At 38.2% G+C, this 19,246-nt stretch overlaps 1 long non-coding RNA gene and 1 pseudogene across 1 annotated transcript in view; both read left to right on the top strand.

Annotated features, from left to right (window-relative positions):
• LOC135321691 (uncharacterized) overlaps positions 1-19,246 on the top strand; it is a 173,086-nt gene that overhangs the window by 143,924 nt on the left and 9,916 nt on the right. The gene's annotated exons all lie outside the window — the stretch shown is intronic.
• On the top strand, positions 12,691-13,612 carry LOC105099647 (ferritin heavy chain-like; annotated as a pseudogene).

The raw sequence follows: 19,246 nt of genomic DNA, 5'->3' as shown, positions 1-19,246 counted from the left end.
TGGTATACCTGCTGCTGCTCCTGAATCCCTGAGCTGTCCCCAGAGAACTCTGCCCCAGCAGGCCACGTCCATGCTTTGCTTGGCTGATTCTCGTGTTGGCACAATGTTCTTCAGATTGCTGCGCATACAGTGTTGCTGAGACAAATACAAATGCTGAAAAGTTTCTTGAAAATGAAGCAGTTTGTTCAATTCATTGTAGAAATGGTTGAGGGTCTGTCCACGGTGTGATACAGAATGTACTCAAAATGTACGGGATGGTCTTATGGTAATAACACATCCCGCTTTCAGCCCTACAGCGGGAATAAGACCTAGTCCCTAGTAACGCTAACGAGAGAGACACGTGGTAAGGAAAGATGTAAAAGGCGTTCCGAGAGTCATAGAGGGAAAAGAAATTACCTCTCTTGCCAGGGTTTTTGATGGCTTTAAGGATAAGTACAGTTTAAGTGTTTAAAGAACAGCTAAATGACATTCTACCTGAGACTGGGGAAGCAAGAAGAAATAAAGTGGAAAATGAGTTTGGTTGGATTGGAATGCTTAAGGGAGGCATAGTGGGAAATTGACTCAAGACAAGTTGTATCAAGACTAGACGATCTTGGATGCCAGGCTAAATCATTTGAGTTACTGGAATTAGTCCCCAGGAAGAGTGATCTGGCAGTGAGGCATAGAAGGTTTTGGCATGGGAAAACGTGCCACGAGGCTGACAGAGTCTAGGTGAATGGTAGTCATTTGTCATGCCCCTTGGTTTGAATAAAGTACAAATAAGGATATAAAACCCCACCTACATGGAAGGACATGAGAAGCATTGCTGACGTAATGAGTCTATTCAGTACGAGGGCTCGTAATCGCATTACTAGGTCAGCAGGACAACGTAATGAAGGCCGTTATCAGAGTTAATGGAATAAAGTATTTATATTTAATGTATTAAGCATATTGGGGTATCTTGGTAAGCTGTCTTGACGTTGTGCTTGTACCCACTTCACTTTGTGGTTTTAAATATTTGTATCAATAAATCGGTCAACAAACTTGCTTGAAACCTCCATCCCTGATGACAGTGAATTCATGATAAAATGAATTTTGCCTTTGACATTTTAGGTATCGTTCCTCATCCAACTGCTTTCAAAAAGGATTTAATACACTTATGATTAAAGACAAACAAACAGTATTCAATTCAGGGTAAAGGGTCAAGGAAAGTTACTATGATTCAGAACAAAGTTTCTCCTTGGGTTTTGGGGTAGCCAAGCAAATATTGTTATGATAAAGTAGCAGACTGGAGAACACAGCTACTTTGTGACACTGAGTGCTGTGAGAAATACATTGCTCACTTAAAAAAAAATGAACAAAAATGAACAGTGTTGTCAATCTGAGCTTCACAGGAGGTAAACGGTTCTTCATGTCATCACGTCACAGAATAATCTGTAACAAAAATCAGGAAAGAAATGTGAATTTCGATTCTGTGAAGACACTTTTGTGGCTACTTAAAATAATTAGTCCAGATGTGGACTCTCCGATAGGATTTGGTAAGTGAATGCAGCTTAAGGATCCCAGCAGTGCCTCTTCAAATGTGATCCTCACTGAAAACAGGGACTTCAGTCCTACTGAGTCAGCATCTCTGAAACCTCAGAAATACACTCTTTTAATAAGACTCCCGCTGACTTGTGTGTATTTTGTTTATTGGATTTTGAGAACCCAGTGATCTGGAGAAACAGGGGAATAGACTGTGTCTTAATATCTCTTGAATGTGTATTTTCATAATTGAGATTTTGTCAGAAACAGGAATCAGTATCTTCATCAAAAGCTAGCAAGTTTTAAAATTTCAGGCACTCTCTATTTTTGACCAAGAGGAGACCTGTATGCTTTGGGCAGGAGAGCTGGCTGTGTGTTACGAAGAGCTTGCTTGCATGCTCGTCCATCTTTCTGCCACCAATTGGTGGCTTTTGGGAACTTTCTACTGTGAGTTACATCCTGGACTTACCAGCTAGGGATGACATCGAAATAAATAAGATTTGCTTTACCTCATATGTTCCCAGATTTTAATGAATAATTAAAGGTATCAAAGTAAAGAAGGAAGAAAACTTGACCTGATTTTGACAAGAAATAGCAGTTGATGGCACGGGCAACCTCACACATACTCATTGCCAATCCCTTATTTTTAAAAATGTGCAGATAAATAAAGGAGCTAGTTGAATTTGCATGCAGAAGGGTTTTCATCTAATTCTAGCCTCTCATGAAAGAGTTCTTTTTGCCCTACGTTCCTACCACAGGTAGCACTATCCAACCTGGCAGCATCTTTGTATGAAATGTAAAGAGAGAGAGGTCTGGGCCAGATTCCCTGCTGCCTGCATTGCAGAGCTATCAGCTTTCCAGAGGAGTCGAGGGCATTGAATTGCCCCCTCTGGAAATCGTGTTATGGTTATTGGATGTCTGCTTTAACTTATTCCTGGCTGAGAAAGAACAAGAGGGTTTCATTACACCATCTTGGATTTTAAAGACAGGAGACATGTAGATGCAAAAAGACTGGCATTTTCTGTCACAAATGGGGACAATACTTAACTTTGCTTGTTTGATTTGGACCAAGTTGCTTTGTCTTCTGTCCAAACATTGCTCATAATCTATATTTGTTTAAATAGAAATATTCTAAAATTTGTGATGAAACGTATCTTGGATTTGATTTGTTTAGTGATTATGGATACAAAGTTACTTGTCTGTTTCTCTGCAAAAGAATATGATTAACTGGTCATACCATGATTTAAATCAGCTCAGGGCTCAGGCAATTCATGTATAATTTCTGATTCCATCACAAAGACTGCATTTAAGATAATTACATTCTGTTTCCCTAGATGTAACGTAAAAATAGTTTTAGTGTTCTAAAATGATTACTGCTGCTCCAGTGAACAGTTAACCCTTTTTGCATGAGTAGTATCAAGCTCAACAAATATGACGGAATAGTACTTTTCTTTATCATAGACTATACATTTGGTTTTTACACTTTCCTTCGAACAATGTAGTATTTTTCCCTTGAGAATTATGGGAGCTGCCACTTATTTTCTAGAGTACTAATTCTCACGCCCTCCTGTTGCTCACATGCTTGTGTTGAGTGCAGGGGCGTGAAGTGCATTTGCCCTGACTTAAGGCCGCACCATCTCTGATTTAAAGTTTAAATTAATGTTGCAACCGTCTATCATCTATGATGGTTTTATTGTCAAACACAAAGAAATAAAGCATCTTATTAAACAGACGAGCAAGACATAAATGGTAGAATCAGTAAACACTTTAACAAGCCCAATTTAACATAGAACAGATTGAGTTTTAAGCCAAATCGCCTCTAGCAGGCATCAGGCCCCTGGACCAGCGGGAAAATGTTTTTGCTTATGGCATTTTGCAGTGGTCAGAGTGATTTTCCTTATGTTATCTCATTTGATCCTCTGGTGATGAAAGAAAAGGCCAATAGAATTGACCTTAAAGAACAAAGTTTAGGATAGTTAAGGATCCAGACGGACACATCTAGCAGTTATGAGCTTGGGGCCTAAAAGTTGGACCTGGGCTGCAACTTACTAGTTGCATGACCTCGAGGAAAGCTTTTAAACTATTTCCCCTTTTTAAGTTGCCTTTTTTTTTCATTGATAAAACTGAGGCTTCATGTTGTGGGGAGTAAATGAGATATGCCATGTGTATTTGTAAATGAAGAAAAGACTTAGATTCGTGGTGAATCAAAGGGTGGGATTACTGGCTCACAAAACCAAGAGCAGGAAGGGGAAGTGCTGAGCTGGGCCTTACGGAGCACTGGGATAGAGTGCACCCCCAAACCCAGCCAGACGGCCTCGCTCCATCTCCTGTGCGCCTTCCCTCTCGGTGTACGTGGCTCCATGAGGTGAAGGTTACAGTCATTTGCATCCCTAGGGCTTACATTTTTCTAGGTTTGCTATTAGAGAAGATGCCACGTCCTTTTATCTTTTTTTCTTTTTTGATGTCCAGATTGGAAAGTAGTAGAGATTGTCACAGAGCTTGGGCCCTTTGCCAGTTTCTGAATCATTTTCTTTTTGTGCGTGATGATTGATGTCCACGACAAAGCTTGGCCCGGGGTAGCTCAACGATCGTGCCTTCCTATAGACTCCCAGTGTCCTAAGACTGGCACATCCATCACACCCCCCACAGACACGATTAGAAAAGCAGTTTTCAAAGGGAGGTGGGAGGAGTTGACATGAATTTCGATAGAAATCAAACAGTGACAGCTAGTACATTAGGTGAAGACTAGTGCTTGGCATTGGGAGCGCTCCTTCCATGGTGGGCTTCTTTCGTGGCTTTGCTGTTGTTACTGTTTAGTGGTAGAATTGTCTTCTGTGTCCTTTCTAAAATATATAGTGTCCTTTCTGCTATATCCTTATGATCCAAGGAAAAGTATAGCCAACAGCGGGCTGAATTCCCAAGTAGATAAACTGTCTTCTCCAATTTTTCTTAGTTCTCTCTCTGCCAAGGGTCACTGACCTGGGCTTGCCTTCCTTCAAATACCTCAAGCTTCAAAATTACTCCTCCTACCATCTAGTTTTGAGAAAACCACTCACATTCAAATATACTGAATCCCACTAGCCTTGAATAGGATTATTTTCTATTTAAAAGAGAAGTTTCAAATCTTGATGAGTCTTTGGCTGAGAGTATGTGTCCGAATTTGAAAGGTCACCACAGGGTGTGTTAATGATCCATGTCCTCTGTCTACAGGGCACACAGCCCCGGGGTCCCCCAACACTGGTGCTCCCTCACCCATCTTGCCTTGCCTTAGCCCAGTACTCCTTCCACTGCACCCTCTAGGGATCTTTGTAACTTAACAACTCATTTTCCAAAAGATAAACCACACCATCATAGGAAACAGATCTTTTAAGGAGCCCTGAAAAGACATTTGAGAGGTAAGTTATAGAGAAATTAATAACTGACATTAAATCCAAACTACAAATGTATAAGGTGGTAATAGATGGAAAGTTCCGAGCTTCCTGGGGGAAAAGGAAACAAAAGTAAATCATCCCTTTGTCCACAGATGGTTACATACTGTTGTAGACAATGGTGTGATTCAGGAACTACAAAGACTCTCGCTCCATATCTCCATCATCAAGGAGATAACTTTGAGAGAGGAAGATAAAAATACTGCATACAAGAAGCTAAAGAACCCTGGAAGAGAGGGAGAATACAGTGAGAGAAGGCTTTATTTAAGAAATACCACAGTTATGAACAAATGGTGATGGCTAGGAATTTTTTTTTGAAAGTATAATCAGTTTACGATGTGTCTATTTCTGGTGTAGAGCATAATGTTTTAGTCATACATACACATACATATTCATTTTCATGTTCTTTATCGTTTAGGTTACTACATGATATTGAATATTGTTCCCTGTGCTTTACAGAAGAAATTTGTTTTTATCTATTTTATACATTTTATATATGTATAAATATTTATAGTATATATAAATACATATATAGTATATATAAATATACTGTATTTTATATAGTATTCACAAATCTCAAACTCCCGATTTATCCCTTCCTACCCCCTTCCCCTGGTAACCATAAGATTGTTTACTATGTCTGCCAGAATGTTTTTGTCTTGTAGACGAGTTCATTAGTGTTCTTGTATTTTCTTTTTTTTTTTTAATTCCACATATGAGTGGTATCATATGGAATTTTTCTTTCTCTTTCTGGCTTACTTCACTTAAAATGACAATCTCCAGATCCATCCATGTTGCTTCAAATGGGATTATTTTATTCTTTTTATGGCCGAGTAGTATTCCATTGTATAAATATACCAAAACTTCTTTATCCAGTCATCTGTAGATGGATATTCAGGTTGTTTCCATGTCTTGGCTATTGTAAATAGTGCTGCTATGAACGTTGGGGTGCAGCTGTCTTTTTGAATTAAGGTTCCCTCTGGATATATATATGCCCAGGAGTGGGATTGTCGCATTATATGGTCAGTCCATTTTTAGTTTAACTTTCAGATTCTCTGATAATTAAGGCTAGGAATTTTATCACCACCAAGAATAATCTAGAACAGGCCCCTCCTTTTGTTGTGTGTTTTGCTAACTGACCAAAAAAATCAGTCATTCTGAGAAAAAACGGAAAATGCTTTGAGCCAAATTTGATCATTATAACCCAGGAAGAGCAACTCAGAAGGCTGAGAACTGTTTCACCGGTTAGAAATCAAGGCACAGTAGTATGTTTTGTGAGACAGAGGGCTGGCCATCAAATGACATATCACTGACAGTTTATATAATCCAGATCTAAGCATCATCCTTGGTGGGTCACGTGACCCCTTGCAAGATCAAGAAGGAACGTTATCTTTTAAGGAGCTGTCTTGTTGCTGCTAGGAAAATGTTGCTCTTTATGGTTCAGCAGGTGTTTCTGATGATGCGAGAGGTTTGGTCAATGTGCAGATGCACTTTGCAGGGTGGGAGGAGAGAGGAGACCAAAGGGCAGAGAAGACTTAAAATTTTTCTTCTCTTGCCATAAAATACGAATTTTATTTTAAACTAATGAAATAAATGAGTATTAGATTTCTCTACTGGATGGAACTTTTGCCTGAAAATATTATAAGGGAGTGTCTTCCTTTCTCAAGCTTACTTTTCAGATAATTGAACTTTCAGTAAGCTGAGTCATGGATTACCACCAAGGAGATATCTGCTAAAACCTAGGAAGGTTAGCTGAAGTGAGATATTCATTCAAATGCATCATCTCCTAGACTCATACATGCTTCTGATAACACTACCAATATTTCTTGTAGAACCAGCAAAAATTGCTTGTAGGTCAAAAGCTATTCTAAACTTGCATTACCTTCAGTTGAAGATTAGATTGTTGAAAGACCTCTAGGCTTCTAGGTCTGGCTTTTGGATTAAGATAGGACCAGCAAGATGACTGACTATCTCTGATTTTAAGATGAGTATTTATGAAATGTTCACTTTAGTGAAATTACCACTGTACTGGGCCTAGAGAGGATTAGCCCTGGCAAAGGAAGGTCTGAGGCCCTGGAAGAAAAAGACACTCAAGCCCGTTACCATGAACTTTTTCATGTCTCAGTCTTTGACCAAGTCCTTTGGCTGTAAGTTTGGTACAGGTATCCCCCATTGTCTTTGTCATTTTTGAGTTGTGCTCTTGTGGCTGTTTTATTTGGTTTGTGTTAATTTCTAACTCTGCCCACGTGGATCCTCTAAGATACCCACTGAGAGATGTAGTGTAGGAAGTTCATTTATTTTCTCAGGAAATTGATCCTTTGAAAAAGTTTTAAATGGACTCATTTGTGCTTTAGTGGTGATGGACTTAGTAGGGATGCTATGAGCACTGAAGAAAGAAGACAAAACCATTTTTCTTTCACATGGTTATGCTCATCAGGTTTATACTCCTTAAGAGACACATTGAACTCTGCAGATTGAAGTCATTTTGATATGTGGTCTTACTTGATCCCCATTCCTGCCTGATGTCTTGCTCTTTTTCCTTTCTTTGTTAGGAAGGGAAGGGAAAAAGCAGTTGAACATAGACTAAATCACATAAAAGTGCTTTGTAGTTTCTTTGACAGAAATTCTCCCAGACATGAGAACAGTGGGTTTGCCTCACAAGACTCTGCTGTAGACCAGCATCAAAGACTCGGATCACTTATACCAAAATATGATGTGACTCAGCTGCTCACTGGTAGCAAATGAATTTATCAGCGGTTGATGTGATGGATATAATTTATACAGCTTTCCAGAAAATCCTCAGTGAAGTATGTTCCATGTCCCATGTCCAAAATTTCCCAGTAGAAGCATGTCTGTCTGTGGATAATGCATCCTAGTTCACATGCTCCAAGCCAATATCGTAACTCTTGAATTTACTCCTTGAGTTTCATTTAGGGGTTCAGGAATTTAACGTGTGGCTTTTCTCATACTGTATGTGAAACAGTTACAATTCTGGTGATCGACTTTGTCAGTAATCCATCTCACACAATGAGCACATGAAACAGGGGACAATATTCCAATCTTGCTGAGCAGAACATTTGTTGATGAGGTGCTTACAATTGCATATGATCTTAGGTAAAAGAAGGACTGATTTGGTGGGCCTTTATTAAACTGAAGAAGGAAGCTGGGGTTGGGAAGGCATGCTCTATTTAAAGACAAACAGCAGCACATTATGAGACAAGGATTGGATGCAAAAAAGAAAAGTGAGCTCTGATCAGGTCATTTTAATGCAGTCACTGAAACTTTCTCCATCTTTCTTTGTGTATAAAAGAAGGAAATTTTAACTAAAAATTTTTTTACAAGAAAAAATAATTAAAAAAATTCATTTCTATTACTGTTAAATACCATTAAAGCACAAGCACAGAGAAGGCCAGTGTTAAATTACCAGAGGAAAGGTTTCAATGGCAATGATCCTGGACTGAATTAAAAAGAGAATTGGGGGTCGTGCTGCTCAAGCAAAAACCTTTGCAGAAAGAGACCTCGTAGGTGTCTGTGTAAGGTTTCCTGGGCAAAATCTTGCTTTGCTAGATGCCAGGTTGCATCTGTAGAGAGAAACAAAATAAAAGTGGATTTATCTATGCCAGCATTATACTAACTCCAACACAGTTTCCTTGTCCAGGATTAACAGCATTAAGAAATGATAAGCATCTAATATAGACGTATGACTATCTATGGTAATATATAAGGCTCTCCCCCATCCCTTTCTCATTATATTTGTTTCAATTTGATCATTGTATATATCACCGCATTAACACAATGAACCAAATTATACTACAAGGCCAAACATGTTTTCCTAGTTGTTTTGGGTTTAATTTTGAAAACACCCTCCAGTACTTAAAAAAAAAACATAAAATACAGAGGTTCATGAAATCTGCATGGCATGCTAATCTCTATAGCCGTACAGTTTTAAAATAGGTGACAACAAATGAGTGTTTTCTTCAACATTTTCCATGGTTGACAATATGACATATTGTCTTCATGTTTTTCTCCTAAAATGAACTCTAACCAGAGTTTTCTGCCATGCAGCTATAATTCATTCTTGAGGTTCATTTTCTTAAGTTGATGAGTATCATTTATTGCACGTGTAGGACCATCTAAATTTGAAGATGGTTTGTGCAGTACGGCCAGTACGCTATTTGCAGACATGAGTTATCTGGGGCTGCAAGTAGAGAGAGAGTTCCTGTGTGTGTCAGGAGAATTACATGATCAGAACATGGTGTAAAAGAACCTGAAAATGTAAATTTTAAATCAGTATAAAAAAATGTAAAATAACATAAGCTGTATTTATAACTGAATTTAATTTGGGAACCAAGCAGTGGTAGAACTAGCTTGGCTCAGAGAACCAGTTAGCAGAGGTTTTGTTTGCTTCAAATTACCTAAATAAACAGTCCTGAAAAAATGAGTGGGAAAAATTGGTGTGTGCCTGTGTGCGTTCACACACATTACCTGGAAGTATAATATAAATAAACGTATTGGATTTCAAGTAAGAAAAAGTTTGGCAGGGACATTGTCAGAGCTCCAGCCCTTGGTTTAATGGTTAGCTGAGTGGTTAAGTGGCAGCAACTAGTCTGGTTGGCTTTGTTCTCCAAAGCATCCTCTCTGAGTGGTGAGAGTTGACAACTATGTCAATTTTGATGTGATTCCCGAGCAAAGCGCAGGCTGATTTGGGGATTATTCCAGTTTTCACATAGGAAAAGTTGTTGGCATCATTTTAAACATTGTAAACATCTGAAGAGGTGGTAGGTTTTTTCCGAATAAGCTCTGGGAATACTTACCCGATCAATGGTGCATAGGAAATTTATAACAGAGTTACATAGGAAGCTCATCTTGCTGGTAAAATATTTATAAGGAGGACTGCTCAACTGAATTGCATGCAGCATGTATGGAATATAGCAATACTGGAAAATGTAGAATATAGAAAATAAGAATAACAAAGTATACTTACATACCTGTATTTCACTGGACAACCTTTAGTACAAACATACTATGTGTTTAAATATACCATATATATAGGTGTCAAGCTGTAGACAATATTCTTGTAGAGTAGCTATCCATTAGCATGTGAATGTTGGGCACTTGGGGGAGATTTGTTAATAAGAAAAAGTGAACCCAAGAGCACCTGAAGCTGAGAGTTGGTGTTGAGAAGAATCCCATGTTAGGCCTGTCAACAGAGTTATTTCATAAATCTAAAGAACTTAGATTAACGGTGGCACTGTGTCAATGCACAAGCCAAAACATGTGGTTATTTTTCAAAATGAATAGTCCACCTGTGAACAGAGAGAAAGAGAGAGCTTTACATTTAGGTCATCAGACTCCTTTTCTCTAGGCAGAAAAAGAAGAGGATGACCTGTGAGAATAATCCAAGTGATTCAAGAAAATAAACAAATAGACAAAACCCCCTACTTACTAGATGCAGTTTTTATTTAAAAGAAAGTAGTTCTGTGAACATTGATGCCAAATTTTCATGTTATGTAGATTTCTCTTGCTTTGGCTAATATTTTTCAGAATTTGACCCACACACAGAATAGGTGTACAGATAAGTAATCTTATTTTATATTTCTAAAATACTTTTGTAGAATTCTAGACCAAAAAAATTTATCCATGAAATGGAAGCAACAGTCTCCAAGACTTGATCCTACAGAATGTACAATTCTTAGTCTCTTGCATCAGGAACACAAGTACCTAAATTTTCTCTGTTAAGCAATGTAGAATTGTGTGTAATGTGTTCAACTCTTCTCCTGTTATGCAAAAGAGATTAGTGGATATCATACCCTTGCAGGTTTTTGCATTAAATTTTAACTTTGCAAGATACTGTTTGACAGATGTAATCAGAAAAATGTGTATTAAAACCATTATTTCTTACATACCAAATTGATGAAAAATTTTAAATTCTGAGAATAACAATTTTTGAGTGTGTGGAGCAAAGGAAGCTCTCAAACAGTTCAGATGAAGAGGTAAATTAGCAGCCTTTGGAGTAAAATTGGACCACACTTAGCAAAGTTGAAGACACACACACTAAATGGCCCAACCTATTCCACTTGTGGACTCTAGAGAAGCATTCACACAATGAAGGGGGTACAGTCGTCCGTCCCTTGGTATTTGTGTGGGATTCATCCCAGGACTCCTCCTCAGATAGTAAAATTGGCAGATGCTCCAGTCCTTTAAATAAAATGGCACAGTGCAGTCAGCTTTGCTCATCTGTGGAATTTCCATATGTGGTTGGTTGACTCCACAGATGAAGGAGTCTTTTATAACACTATTTATTTCAATAGCAAATACTCAGACCAACACAGATGTATGTATGTACACATAGCTGCTCCCCCAACACACAATCGAATACCATTCAGTAGTGAAAAGTAATGAACCACAGCTGCATGGATTAACATAGGTGAACCTCACAAGAAAGCAGGACAATTTTTTTTTTCCTGGAGATGCAATAGAATTCAATATTGGTGGTGTCCATATTATGCCTATTTTTAATAATTATAGCATAACACTGTACAACTTCACTTGAATGTCTCAAAAAAAACAAAAACAAAAACAAAACACCTCAACAGTAGCATGCATCAAACTGAACTACCCGTCTTCCTCTCCAGACCAGTTTATCACTTTGGTTTTCTCTTTTGGAATTGTCCAACCATTTGCCCAAGACATTGTCTTTAATCAGGGTGAGTTTAACCCTTAGGTTTTCTTCTTTCTGTGCACAGGTTGTTAGTTACATGTTCTGTTGATTCTATCTACTGGATAGTTCTTCAGTCTGACCAACCCACTGCACTGCCCTAGTTCACGGTACTGCCATTCTGCATTTGCACCAATGCAACCACCCCATCTTTCGTTTCTCTGTCTAAGGTCTTGTTCCTCTAATCCAATCTCTGCATCACAGTTCTTGCCCAAAGGAAAATTTGAGGGTATAATACCTTTCCTTAAAATCCTGAAACTCTTACGTTGAAACCTAAACTCCTTAACATGGTTCAGAAGGCTCTGGATATTTCTTTCTTCTTTTGACTTCTCACTCCTTGTTCCCATTATCTGGTGACATCTGGCTCACTCTTTAAGGTTGGGTTATTTGCCAGTTTTCCTGTGAGATACTCGCTTACCCCTTAAACTAGGTTTGGGATTGGCCGTGTATTGCAGCAATGTTGTTTGCTCTCCTGTGATAATACTCAACACGTTTCTGACCTCCAGAGATCTCTGAGGGCAGGAACCGGGCTGGCATTTTGCTCATTAATGTATCCTGGGGACACAAGGCAGATGCTCGATAACTATTTGCCTAGCTACATGATGATAAAAAAAGATCTGGCACAGTGATTTTTTCCCAGTCATTTCTGTTACAGTTTGCCCAGTTAACCTCTACAGTCTAGTCATGCTGAATTTATTTTCAGTTTTCTAAAATCATGTCCTCCCTTGTCTCTGTCGTTCACATTTGCTGTCCCCTTAGGAGGAAGCCTCAGACTCTGCCTGTGTGCTCCCACAATGTCCTGTAGTTTTCCTACTCTGGCACTTGCCAAACTGTATGGTAAGTTCTAATGCACAAATCTCTGCCTCCCACAAACTAGTTCCCTGTGTGAATAGGAATCGTGCTTGTTACATCTCCAGCATCCCAGAGTACCACCCTGTGTTATGTGCCTAATGCAGTTTTTATTGCAGTAAACGAATGAGGAAATGAATTCATCTGTATGGAAAATAAGGAGGGAATAGTCTGGAAGCCAAAAGTTCTAAAATGGCAGCCTGGACAGTCTTCGCGGAGAGTCGCCGCGGTTTCCTGCTTCAGCAGTGCTTGGACGGAGCCCGGCGCTCGTCCCCCGCCCCCGCCGGCCACGCAGAGCCAGCGCTCGCCACCTCTTCACAGCGCCCTCCGACCGCCCCGAGGTCCCCGCCGCCGCCGCCGCCGCCTCTTCTCGGCCACCCGCTGTGACGACCGCGTACGCCTCGCAGGTGCGCCAGCACCACCACCAGGCCTCGGAGGCTGCCATCAAGCGCCAGATCAACCTGGAGCTGTGCGCCTCCTACGTCTACCCGCCCATGTCACACTACTTTGACCGTGATGATGTGGCTTTGAAGAACTTTGCCAAGTACTTTCTTCACCAATCTCATGAGGAGGGGGAACATGCTGAGAAACTGATGAAGCTGCAGAACCAACAAGGTGGCCGAATCTTCCTTCAGGATATCAAGCAAGCAGACCATGACGACTGGGAGAATGGGCTGAATGCAATGGAATGTGCGCTACGCTTGGAAAAAAGTGTGAATCCGTCACTACTGGAATTGCACAAACTGGCCACTGACAAAAATGACCCCCACTCGTGTGACTTCCTTGAGAGGCATTACCTGAACGAGCAGGTGAAATCCATCAAAGAACTGGGTGACCCTGTAACCAACTTGCGCAAGATGGGGGCCCCTGAATCTGGCATGGCGGAGTATCTCCTTGACAAGCTCACCCTGGGAAACAGTGATTATGAGAGCTAAGCCTTAGGCTGGCTTCCTGGAGCCACAGGGGTGACCTCCCTGGTCACCAAGGCAGTGCATGCATGTTTGGGTTACCTTTACCTTTTCTATAAGTTGTACCAAAACATCTACTTAATGTTCTTTCCTTAGTACCATTCCTTCAAATAAAGTAATTTGGTACCTAAAATAAAATAAAATAAAATACACTGTCAGCCTGACTGGGTATGAATGCTAGGAGTCAGGTGATTTTTTTCCTCTACTTAAATTTCTAAAATTTCTTTAATGGACATTATTAATAGTTCAAAATATCTTGAATACTTGAAAAACACAACATAAATATGACTGGGGGATGCACCAGTATCTTTTGAATACATTGCTGCTTTCTAGAAAAACATGTTTTTGAAATCAACTTCACAATCTGATAAATAAAAAAGCAACCCAGAGTTACATGAAAACACAAGATCGCAAATCAATGGCTACCTTTGGATATTGCGATTTCATTTTTTTTCCTGCTAGGTTTATGAGTTAGAGAAGATACCTGTCCTTGACTTGTATGAACAGGCAGAGTTAAACAACAAACAACCCTTTTGTTGAACAGAAAGGTATAAACAGCCTAAGTTGCACAAGCAGAACTGACTCCCCTTCGGGCTGAGCCACATACTTAGTGAAGGACACGTGCAGACACAGCCAGGAGCTGAGCGAGTCTGTACAGTCATCCTACACGAACCTGGCTTCAAATACCTTTGTCTAACTCTGCGAGTTATTTGCCCGTGGGTTCTTTTAAGAACAATCTAAAATGAGAGTCATCTGCTCACGTACGACCAAAATCTCGACACCTCAAGAGGCACCAGGTCTGCCCTCCTTCATCCCTGCAGGGCTGTTCCAGATGCCAGAGTGACCTTATCTGCTCAGGACACGGATAAGGAGACTAAAAGATTCAGATAAAAGCTTTCCAAGCTGTTATTATAGTAGTTCTACTTTCCAAGGCACTTAAGTGTTTTAGAAAATATGGTTATAAATATGTCAACAAGGATGTAAATTCTTATCCACTTTGGATCTATGATAGACAGATTTGAATAAAATGTTTGGTCCCTTGTTCTCTTCAGCTTTTATAATACAGTACAAAGTATCGGCCAAGATCCAAATCCGTCTTTCTCTATACCTGTATGTTAAATTAAGTTGGGTTGGTGAAACACAAGACAAATGAAATACTCTTCTTTTAAAAATTAGCCTTAAAAAAAAGAAAGTTAGCTTTCAGAACGACACAGTGACCATTGTTGATTTACAAATGCTAAGTGGTATTTGCAAAAAAAAAATCCGTTTTAACTATTTTAAAGTGAATTACTTATCTAATAAAGGACTGCAGAAATTTAAGTGAGCTTAGAAAGGAATGTGGTGATTTAGACAGGTACATGGCTTCTTCCAGGATTTAGGTAGTCTTTAGATAGAATGCTGGCCGTAACCCTTGAATTTCTAATAAAAAAAAAGGAGTTTTAGTCCTCACCACAGTTTGACCTTGCATAAGTCACTTAAGCAGGTTCTGATGTGTTCACCTTTAAAATGGGACTAATGACACCTGTCCTCACTACCTTAAAGGGTGGATGCAGGGAATAAGTGAATTAATGTAGGAGAAAGTGCTTGGCAAGTAATTAAACCCTATGTAAATTTCAAGGCAGACATGATGTTAATTATGTAAACAACAACTTGTTTTGATTTCTTCATCGAGATTGGTTTGCTTTTCTATGTTGCTCTGGTCCAAGCAATAATTAACCTAAACCTTGAAGAGAGAATTGGACTTGGAATAAGAATCATAAGACATATGAGTGCAGATGTATTCCAAGTCCTCAGTGGGCAGAAATAGCCAAATAGCTGCCATCTGAGTAATTCTAAGACTTTTATACCCTCATTTTGGACATTCCTAGAAACAGGTTGCCTTAGATTTCCCCTTCATCCACTATCTTTGGCGGGGAGGATATAATGAAAGGCATGTTGAACTACTTTATTTTGCAGTTCTCTGTGTATCTATATCTAGATATCAGGCAGCCTTTTAAAAATAGCTTCGTGTTTATGGTGTTTCACGTCACTGGCTGGTCTTTTAGAAAGTCTTAACCATTCACAGAATAAGGGGCATAGTGGATAAACGAATGAACTTTTCTTGTCCTTGTATTAGGAGAAATGATCTATATCTATCTGATTCTCAAGACCTACCTTTAGTTCCTGCTGAGCTGTACCTAGTGGGCTTTTCTGCCCCACCCTAGGATCTGACGATACTCCCAAATTCCTACATATTCATTATTGTCTCCAGGAATAATCTTAACATGGACAGGAGGTGTGTTTAAGGAGTTATAGCCTTACAATCTGAATGTTACCTTTATGCTTGCTATTTTGATTGGTTCTCAATTTATGATTCAGTAGGATATTTGTTTGTCCTAAAGCTCAACCCCTCACTTCAGTACTTGCTCCCAAATCCTGCCTTCTGTATCCGTGTGCCAGAATCTTGGTCTCGGTTCGCCGATTTCCTCCCAAGGTCCCCTCTCTGATAAACTCCTTTCTGCTGTTCCAAACTTTCTTTACTATTCTAAAATCCGTTCTGTTTTGCCTCCACTTTTATACAATATTTTTTCCCTCTTGCTGAAGCCTACTCCTCCTGCGCTTTACCTTTGTCGTGCAGATGACTTCTCCTCCTGTAGGTGTTGTAAAGTCTAATCTATACACGGGTTCTCTGTCACCAACTTTCGCTTGCTTGTTCACATACACTTGCTAAAGTGTATTAAACTTTCAGCATCTTCCCTCTTGCATTCCTCATGCTAACTTCTTGCCTGGTCTATCCTTGGTCAATGTATGAAAAGAATAAAGTGGTATTAATTTATTACCAATAAATATTATTAATATAATATATTAAAATATTATCAATAATAAATGGATCTTTACTGTCAAAACTCAAGCTTTATCTCCCCAGGAATATTCCACAACTGACCTATTGACTCTTGACTATATCCTCTGTCATCGTGAGCCTCACTATTCCACCCTGATCCTTCCACCTGTCTCCTTGCCGGTCCACCCACCCCAGCCATAATAAATTCATGTGCACCTATACATTCACTTCTAGGGCATGCAGAATAACAATAACTTGTGCTTGGCAATGAGAGAGAAACAATATAAAAATAAAAATGTAGGGGAAGTTTTCCCCTGTAGCATCTCCTTCATTTACAGATAAATGCGAGATCGCCTAATTCGTTTCACTGAACATCAACACTGATATAATAATACTTTCCTGGATGACTTAGATCAATTGCATGTGAATTCATCTCTTCCAATTACTCAAATAGGGTAACTGTAGATGTGGATATTATCAGGAATAATTTAATAGCATGGAGTGTACTACATTCAAAGAAATGTTGATATGGCATTAAAATAAAATTAATCTATAAAATATTTCATATTTCAATGTGTTCTGTACATACATTAGTGAAATATGAATTGATATATAATTTATCAATCATGAAGATACATTTTTTTCTACATTGTAAATACCACTATTGATAATCTTAGAGAAACAAAATGTGTTTATTTGTGATTAATGTTAATTTATATTTTAATTTTAAATTTTATTCAATAAGCATTTCATAATTTTATCTTTTTACCTAAGGCTAACTTTTTTTCCTGGGGAGTTCCGAATTCTGAGGTATAATTTGGTGGCTCATTCTGCACGATCACTGTAATTTAACTTTTCCTCTGAAGGACAAAGCAATGGTTTTATGCTAGGATAATCCATGAGATAATGAAATAAAACACTACTGTGATTTCTTCTTTTGGTTAATCCAATTTAAGGACGTAACTATGGACAGAGTCTTTTTTAATATGTCAGGGACTTGAAGTGATCTTTGTGGTCATCCCCCTTCACAAGAGTATTCTCTCTTGCCAAGATAAATGGAAGAGACGTAAACATAACATTATGCAAAATGATAGGGCTGCTTTCTCCTGGCATTGGTGGCAAGAACGGTTGGTATTTACTGACTTCCCTCCTTAATGGGTGGATGAACTCTGAAGCTGTGTAAATGAGATAATGCAGAAATTATGTCTTCTTACTCCCAGTGTGGTTCTTTAGTTTTAATTCTATTAGAAGGCAAGTAGCCTTGGGAAAGTTAAAACCCAGAAGTAGTAAATTGAAGAAAGAAGCAATCACCAATCTTGTAGGTCTCTCCTAAAAAATTATATGTTGCTGTAAGATTCTCCACTTATTTAATAGTGGTTAAGAATTATTTTAAATTAAGGAACTCTTAACTTGCCTTTAAGTTTTGCCTCGTTTGTTGAAATATTTTGTTAATAACTTTACTTTTTATAACAGTACAGATGTTTAAAATATTAACATTTTAATCTGTCAGTGATGTCTTTATGCAGTTTCTTCTCTTGCTGATATAACAAATATTTGTTCCTATATACTATAAACATTCTATACATTTCTGTAAATTCATCCCCTAAAATTTTTTTCAACTTCTTAGTATAGCTGAAGTATATTTGGTTTGTTATTCAAAATATATTTCTAAATTTTCTTTCCAAATTTTTATTTAGTTATTCTAGTTATTAGTTTATAGTTTATTCTAGTCTATTAGTTTAATATAGTGATTATTTATGTAGCTATTAGTCCTAAAATAATCCTTTAAAACTCCCTTGTTTTGCAGACATAAAAGATCTTATTAGAGCTTGCATTTTTTGAAGTTAAACATGACAAATATATTTAAAATAACACACCATGTTCATATAAGCGTGTAGCACAGTACTAACTCAGAAACCTGTTGAAGGGAACGTTGCATCTCCAGTGTGTCTGTCTTTTCTCTCTCCACCTTAGCATCATCCTACAGAACTTAATCATCCTTGTTTTCTTGACAGTTTCACGTCAGTGTTATTCAGACTTGTAATTTGTTTGAAAATTAGAGTAGCACTATGGTTTTTTTGCTACGTGATTTTTTAAAACATTATAAAGATCCTTCTATGTGAAATGAAAGGCTGCAGTTCACTCACTTTCACTGTCCTAGGGAACTGTTTTGCATGAATGTTACCAGTGTATACTTATCCATGGCCCTATCTATGGATATTTGATTTGGTCTTAGAGTTTTGCATTTATATAATACTGCTCTAAATGTCATCTCTTTAATAAAAAACATACATGGAACTTTTTTTGGCTTTTCATCTTTTCAAATATCCATATTTCTGTTGAACTTACATTGAATGCCATTGGGCATTTGGAAACAAATAGAATTTAATATGTTATCATAAACTAAGTGACAGTTATTTTAAATTCTATCCAAAATGTTTATATAAGAAGCACTGTATCTGGCTCATAAGTGTAAAGGGACTTTATTTACTGAGAGAAAGTAAATTGTAGACGGAATTTAAAACTCTTTAAAATATTTAAGGAAAAATTCAAAGAAGTATTAAGTATTTTTTAAATGACTCCTTTTTTCTGAATTTGTTGCTGGGCTTCAAAAATAAGCTTCGGATGCTAATTAAAATCAGGGTCCAATTACTTGCTTCTTATTTTTAAGATCCAGATCGAGTGCCCCTGAATTAAATCGCTATTAATAAAATATAATAACAAAATGTAATTCTTAAAAAACATGTTTTCCTTTGGAATGTCACGGCACTTTAACAGTACCTTTCATTTGAATATAAGTAGCTCACTCCATAGGTATGATAAGACTGAAGCAGAGTGACTAGTCCATGACTGAATAAGTTTGTGGCGTGTTCTGGAATAATGTCTACTTTCTTTTTTAAATTAAATTTTATTTTTTAAAGAAATACAGTTGATTTACAATATTAGTTTCAGGTGGACA

The sequence above is a fragment of the Camelus dromedarius genome, chromosome 7 (genome assembly GCF_036321535.1).
Source record: "Camelus dromedarius isolate mCamDro1 chromosome 7, mCamDro1.pat, whole genome shotgun sequence".
In the NCBI taxonomy this organism is placed as follows: domain Eukaryota; kingdom Metazoa; phylum Chordata; class Mammalia; order Artiodactyla; family Camelidae; genus Camelus; species Camelus dromedarius.
The sequence above is the reverse complement of the archived record's forward strand: the minus strand, read 5'-3'. Positions and strand labels throughout refer to the sequence as shown.